Source organism: Oncorhynchus masou, chromosome 22 (assembly GCF_036934945.1).
Source record: "Oncorhynchus masou masou isolate Uvic2021 chromosome 22, UVic_Omas_1.1, whole genome shotgun sequence".
NCBI classification, from domain to species: Eukaryota; Metazoa; Chordata; class Actinopteri; order Salmoniformes; family Salmonidae; genus Oncorhynchus; species Oncorhynchus masou.
The window spans coordinates 26734808-26741674 of record NC_088233.1 but is presented as its reverse complement, the minus strand read 5'-3'; the positions used below and the strand labels follow the sequence as shown (position 1 = coordinate 26741674).

Below are 6867 nucleotides of genomic sequence, written 5' to 3'. Positions count from 1 at the left end.
GATCTCTATGACTATGGTTGTCATGCATTCTGTCTTTCTCTCCCCCTCTGCTCTCAGGTGCAGTGCTGTCAGTAGAAGCTTCTGCCCTGTAGTTATTACCTTTCCTGTACGTGTAAGGGGGAGGAGGTGGGAGTGGTGCCCCCCAGCCAGGCCTGGGTCCTGTCTCTCTCTGCTACATTCTTCCAGCTGCAGTGAGACTCTACAGTACTAACTCACTGCCAGTGTGTTCCCAGAGAGCACCTACTGCTGGAATATGGAAAATGAGAGACATGTCTCCTTCATCTCTATGACGTCTGACCCCTCTTCCTTGTTGTCTTTAGGCGTGGTCATAACTGGAAACCATATTACACTACCCCAAAGATTAAGGTTAAGATCACTTTTTTGGTCAATTGCACACAACTCAAATTTGAGTTCTGCTGTTAGCCCAAGCCCCTCTGAAAGATACACACACACATACACATACAGTACCAGTCAAAAGTTTGGACACACCTACTCATTCAAGGGTTTTTCTTTATTTTTACTTTTTTCTACATTATAGAATAATAGTGAAGACATCACAACTATGAAATAACACATATGGAATCATGTAGTAACCAAATATATTTAAGATTTTAGATTCTTCAAAGCAGCCACCCTTTGCACACTCTTGGCATTCTCTGAACCAGCTTCACCTGGAATGCTTTTCCAACAGTCTTGAAGGAGTTCCCACATATGCTGAGCACTTGTTGGCTGCTTTTCCTTCACTCTGCAGTCCAACTCATCCCAAACCATCTCAATTGGGTTGAGGTTGGGTGATTGTGGAGGCCAGGTCATCTGATGCAGCACTCCATTACTCTCATTCTTGGTCAAATATCCCTTACAAAGCTTGGAGGTGTGTTGGGTCATTGTCCTTTTGAAAAACAAACCAAAGCGTAAATCAGATGGGATGGCGTATCACTGCACAATGCTGTGGTTGCCATGGTGGTTAAGTGTGCCTTGAATTCCAAATAAATCACAGACAGTGTCACTAGCAAAGCACCCCCACACCATCACACCTCCTCCATGCTTCACGGTGGGAACCACACATGCAGAGCTCATCCGTTCACCTACTCTGCATCTCACAAAAACACGGTGGTTTAAACCAAAAATCAAACATTTGGACTCATCAGACCAAAGGACAGATAACCACCGGTCTAATGTCCATTGCTCATGTTTCTTGGCCCGAGCAAGTCTCTTCTTCTTATTGGTGTCCTTTAGTAGTGGTTTCTTTGCAGCAATTTGACCATGAAGGCCTGATTCACACAGTCTCCTCTGAACAACTGATGTTACTTAAACTATGTGAATTATTTATTTGAGCGGCTATTTCTGAGGTGGTCCTCATGGGAGCCAGTTTCATCATAGTGCTTGACAGTTTTGGCGACTGCACTTGAAGAAACATTCAAAGTTATTGAAATGTTCCGGATTGACTGATATGTCTTAAAGTAATGATGGACTGTCGTTTCTCTTCACTTATCTGAGCTGTTCTTGCCATAATATGGACTTGGTCTTTTACCATATAGGGCTATCTTCAGCATACCACCCCTACCTTGTCACCACACAACTGATATGCTCAAACCCATTAAGAAGGAATGAAATTCCACAAATGAACTTTTAACCTGTTAATTGAAATGCATTCCAGGTGACTACCTCATGAAGCTGGTTGAGAGAATGCCAAGAGTGTGCAAAGCTGTCACCAAGGCAAAGGGTAGCTACTTGGAGAATCTCAAATCTAAAATATATTTGGATTTGTTTCACACTTTTTTGTTTACTACAATTAAATTTACAATATCAAACAAGATAATATAAATCATAAGACAGTTATGTATATTCTTCTGTATATCAAATTATATATACATGAACTTAATTTCCTTTAGACTCAGACATTAGTTAGAATCTAAATATGTTTTATTTCATCATATTGATGTCTTTATTTTTATTCTACAATGTATAAAATAGTAAAAAATAAAGAAAAACACTTGAATGAGTAGGTGTGTCCAATCTTTTGACTGGTACTGTACATTTACAAAAAAAGGACCACCATCAAACATCACAGCAGCCCAAAGAGTGGTCACTTCAGTAATTTGAGTAACCCTTTTCATAACATGTGCATTGCTTCACATACTCTGAATAGAGCTCTGTCAAGCGTGTCCTAGCATCAACTGCCATCCTAAGAGGGTTATTCTGACTGGGGCTATTCAAGCGAAACAGAAAACATGAGCAAGTGAAGTAGATGAAATAAGTGTAACATAGATTTTTTTATTCTAAAATTACTCTTCCAAGTGGCTACTGTCAAACATTAATCTGTGTTTCTGACTCTAATATGGGTTACTGCAGGGAAGTACATGAACATGGGTAATCTGGGGTGGAGGTTGCTGTTTCCCTGTGAAGTCTCAGGACACATAATATGCTGTGATTGACAGCTCACCTGAGGGCTAGAGGACCAGGTATGCACCCCTCTCTTTCCCTTTCTCCCTCTCTCTCCGCTTGGGTAAACATCTGATGGGTGCTGACAGCCATAATGCTGCGAAGACTCCTCTAGTTATCTGTGTATGCAGTGAAAGAGAGAGAAAGAGAGAGAGAGAGAAAGAGAGAGAGAGAGAGAAAGAGATCAAGGGAGGAAGGGAGATAGAGATAGAGGGACAGGGCAAGAGTTCAGTCTGCAGAAGACACAGATTGTGCCCTATCAGAAGTGGTTCCATTGCTTGCCTGCTGTCCAGTCTGAGTCTTTCATGGTGTATGCTGTGCAGTGCTTACTTTGTGAATCGGGAGGTGCAGGAAGAAGAAGTGAATGTGAGGAGGGTGACCTGAGGGGCTCTGAGGTAGAAAAAAAGGTTCCAAATGGGTTCTTTGGCTGTCCCCATAGGAGAACCCTTTTTGATACCAGGTAGAACCCTTTTCGGTTCCATGTAGAACCCTCTGTGGAAAGGATTCTACCTGGAACCAAAAGAGTTCTACCTGCAACCAAAAAGTGTTCTTCAAAGAGTTCTCCAATGGGGACAGCCGAAGAACACTTTAAGAGTGTACCGGAAGGAATTAGAAAAAACCCACCTTAATAATAAAGCGTTGCATTGCGTAGTGGCATAGAGCAGTAGAGAAGAGGCGCTTATAAATTGCACATATGGGGAAATTGTTTATGCAATGTGTTTCATGCAATTCTACTGCAGACTTTAGCAGAATCTTTTTTAATACTGCACAAATGATGGAAATGACAGATTAGGCCGACTTTGACACGGACAAGATGAGAGTCTGAGATCAATAAAAACAACCTTGTCTTGAATCTATAATTTGCCTAGACCTAGGTGTGTGGAGACACAAAGTGTACAATATGAGGAGGAAATGATAGTCCTAAAAAAGCTGTCCAGCTTCACTGACTCAGCAAATGATGCACAGCTCACTCACCAGCGATTGTCAATGCGCTTGTGCAAAAAGTGTATCTCCCTCTTGTTTTACTTTGTAATACAATGCTGTGAGCTCAATAGGCTTATTGGGAAGTTGATTAAATATTTTGGTAGATTATAGACAGATTCTTCTCTTTTCAGCAGGAGCCATGGTGAAGTTTAGGCATTAACGCCAAATTATTAAGGTTAGGCATTAACTCCGAATGGTTAAGGTAAGGGTTAAAGTTTGGGATAGGCTTAAAACAAAAACAAAATTAACCAATTTCTATAGCTGGATTTGAACTTGCAACTTTTGGAAACCTAGTTGAAGGTAACAATGCTCCATATCATCTCCCGGCGTCCTCAGACTGACTTGTATCTCCGGTGACCTGTCTGGTTTCATTCGCTATCTCTCTGTCACTGAATTCAATTTTGAATTATGTTTTGGAATGATTGTCTCATTTCAAGTAAGGAGCTGCAAGCTTAAAGAAACAGTCAATCATATCATTTGCATTGAAACCCAGATAAAAGCATGTATATAGAAAGATGTATGTGTCCTGTATGCTAGAATGGAGGTTAAAAACAACAGCTGCAAATTGCATATTAGTCAATACGTATGGCATAGCCTACACATATAGCATACCTCTAAAAACAGTTATAACAATGTGCTCTGCAATAAGTTAACCTGTCACGTCCTGACCTTAGTTTTTTTTATGTCTCTGTTTTAGTTTGGTCAGGGCGTGAGTTGGGGTGGGCATTCTATGTATTCTATGTTGTGTATTCTAGGTTTTGTATTTCTGTGTTTGGCCTGGTATGGTTCCCAATCAGTGGCAGCTGTCAATTGTTGTCTCTGATTGAGAACCATACTTAGGCAGCCTGTTTTCCCACTATGATTTGTGGGTAGTTGTTTTCTGTTTTGTGTCTCTCTGCACCTGACAGGACTGTTTCGGTTTTCGTTCATTCTCTTTGTTATTTTTGTTATTTCAGTGTTCAGTTCTAATAAAAAGCATGAACACGTACCACACTGCACCTTGGTCCTCTCCTTCCAACAGCTGTTACATAACCAGAGTATGGTTTCTAAACCAGTTGAGTTCTCAAATAGCAGCTGCCCAATACCATGGTGGGCATGCATAATGTTGGATGCATTGGAATGTAAGGTAGGGAGAATGAAAAAGAGGCTATAGGATTATACAAGATGTTTGAGTTTCAAATACTAGATGTTCAGTGAATGTGAGTATATTTAGGTTGTTTAAATTATTAACTTTCTCACGAATCTTCTAAAAGTTGACGTTGCCAAAAACTTGTCAATCTATTCATTATTCTACTAACTATGACTGAGGGTGAGACGTTTTCCATAATGCAAAACACGGAAAGGAGGCTGGTTGGTTGTGGTCGAGTGGTAGGTGTATAACACGAATGTTTAGCAACACAAAGGTTCAGAGTTTGAATCTCATCATGGACAATTTTAACTAATTAGTAACTTTTCAACTACTTAATACTTTTTAGCTACTTTGCAACTACTTACTATGTTAGCTACCCCTTCCCTTAAACCTAACTTTAACTCTTTTAGCTATCCTTAACCCAATAACCTTACTCCTAAACTGAACCCTAACTTTAACCCTAACCCCTCGCCGAGCTATCGTTAGCCGCCTAGCTATCGTTAGCCGCCTAGCTAACATTAGCCACAACAAATTTAAATTCATAACATATCATACATTTAGGAAATTCTTAATATATTGTACGTTTTGCAAATTCCTAACATATCATACAAAATTGTTATTTTTAACATATCATACGAAATGGATGATGGACATCCAGAAATTAATACATACTATATGAAAAATAACATATGATACTAAATGGAGTGTCTTGGATTAACGTACAGAATAATACAAAATGCTCTGAGTCCTGGATGGCTCTCAGAACAGCCTCAATCTGTCAGGGCACTCCAATGCTTCCCACGATTGTGTCAAGTTGGCTGGATGTTCTTTGGGTGATGGACCATTCTTATTCCCCCCTTGACCTGTAGAGTGTGAAAAAGTTCTCATTTATAACTGCGACCTGGCCAAGATAAAGCAAAGCAGTGCGACACAAACAACAACAGAGTTACACATGGGATAAACAAACATACAGTTATTAACACAATAGAGAAAAAAGGTATATATACAGTGTGTGCAAATGAGGTAAGATAAGGGAGGTAGGCAATAAATAGGCCATAGTGGCAAAATAATTACAGTATAGCAATTAAACACTGGAGTGATAGATATGCAAAAGATAAATGTGCAAGTAGCAATTACTGGGGTGCAAAGGAGCAAAAAAAAGTTATAAATAACAGTATGGGGATGAGGTAGTTGGATGGGCTATTTACAGATGGGCTATGCACAGGTGAGGTGATCTGTGAGCTGCTTAAAGTTAGTGAGGGAGATATGGGTCTCCAGCTTCAAGGATTTTTGCAATTTGTTTCAGTCATTGGCAGCAGAGAAATGGAAGGAAAGGCAGCCAAATGAGGAATTGGCTTTGGGGGTGACCAGTGAAATATACCTGCTGGAGCGCATGCTACGTGTGGGTGCTGCTATGGTGACCAGTGAGCTGAGATAAGGCGGAGCTTTACTTAGCAAATACTTATAGATGACCTGGAGCCAGTGGGTTTGGTGACGAATGTGAAGCGAGGGCCAGCCAATGAGAGCATACAGGTCACAGTGGTGGGTAGTATATGGGGCTTTGGTGACAAAACGGATGGCACTGTAATAGACTGCATCCAATTTGCTGAGTAGAGTGTTGGAGGCTCTTTTGTAAATGACATCGCCAAAGCAGTCTCCTCCCCTTCATCTACACTGATTGAAGTGACATAAATAAAGGATCATAAATTTCACTTGGATTAACCTGGTCTGTCTATGTCATGGAAAGTGTAGGTCTTCATAATGTTTTGTATACCCAGTGTCACGCCCTGACCATAGTTTGTTGTATGTTTTGTTTGGCCAGGGTGTGATCTGAGTGTGCATTCTATGTTGGATGTCTAGTTTGTCTGTTTCTGTGTTTGGCCTGATATGGTTCTCAATCAGAGTCAGGTGTTAGTCGTTGTCTCTGACTGGGAACCATATTTAGGTAGCCTGTTTTGTCATTGTGGGTTGTGGGTGATTGTCTATGTTAGTTGCTTGTGTCAGCACAGTTCTTATTATAGCTTCACGGTCGTTATTCGGTTATTGTTTTGTATAGTTTGTTCAAGTGTTCTCTGTTCATTAAATTCACGATGAGGACATACCACGCTGCATTTTGGTCCTCTGATCCTTCCAACTACTCTTCCTCAGACGAGGAGGAGGACGATCGTGACACCCAGTGTACATTCGAACAAAGAACACCATCACAAATACTGTTTCACCATTTACTGAGTATGGAGACAAACAGTAAATGTGTCTCAGGCATTATTTGAAGTATCTAAATATAATGTAACCTACCAATCAAGTGTCATGGA

General features: G+C 40.5%; 1 long non-coding RNA gene across 1 annotated transcript; it reads right to left on the bottom strand.

Annotated features, from left to right (window-relative positions):
• Positions 1-585: 585 nt before the first annotated feature.
• Positions 586-5405, bottom strand: LOC135508684 (uncharacterized). Its single transcript, XR_010450842.1, has 3 exons — positions 5279-5405; positions 2444-2561; positions 586-889 (listed from the first exon to the last, which is right to left on the bottom strand). It is a non-coding gene; the product is annotated as an uncharacterized LOC135508684 (long non-coding RNA).
• Positions 5406-6867: the final 1462 nt, after the last annotated feature.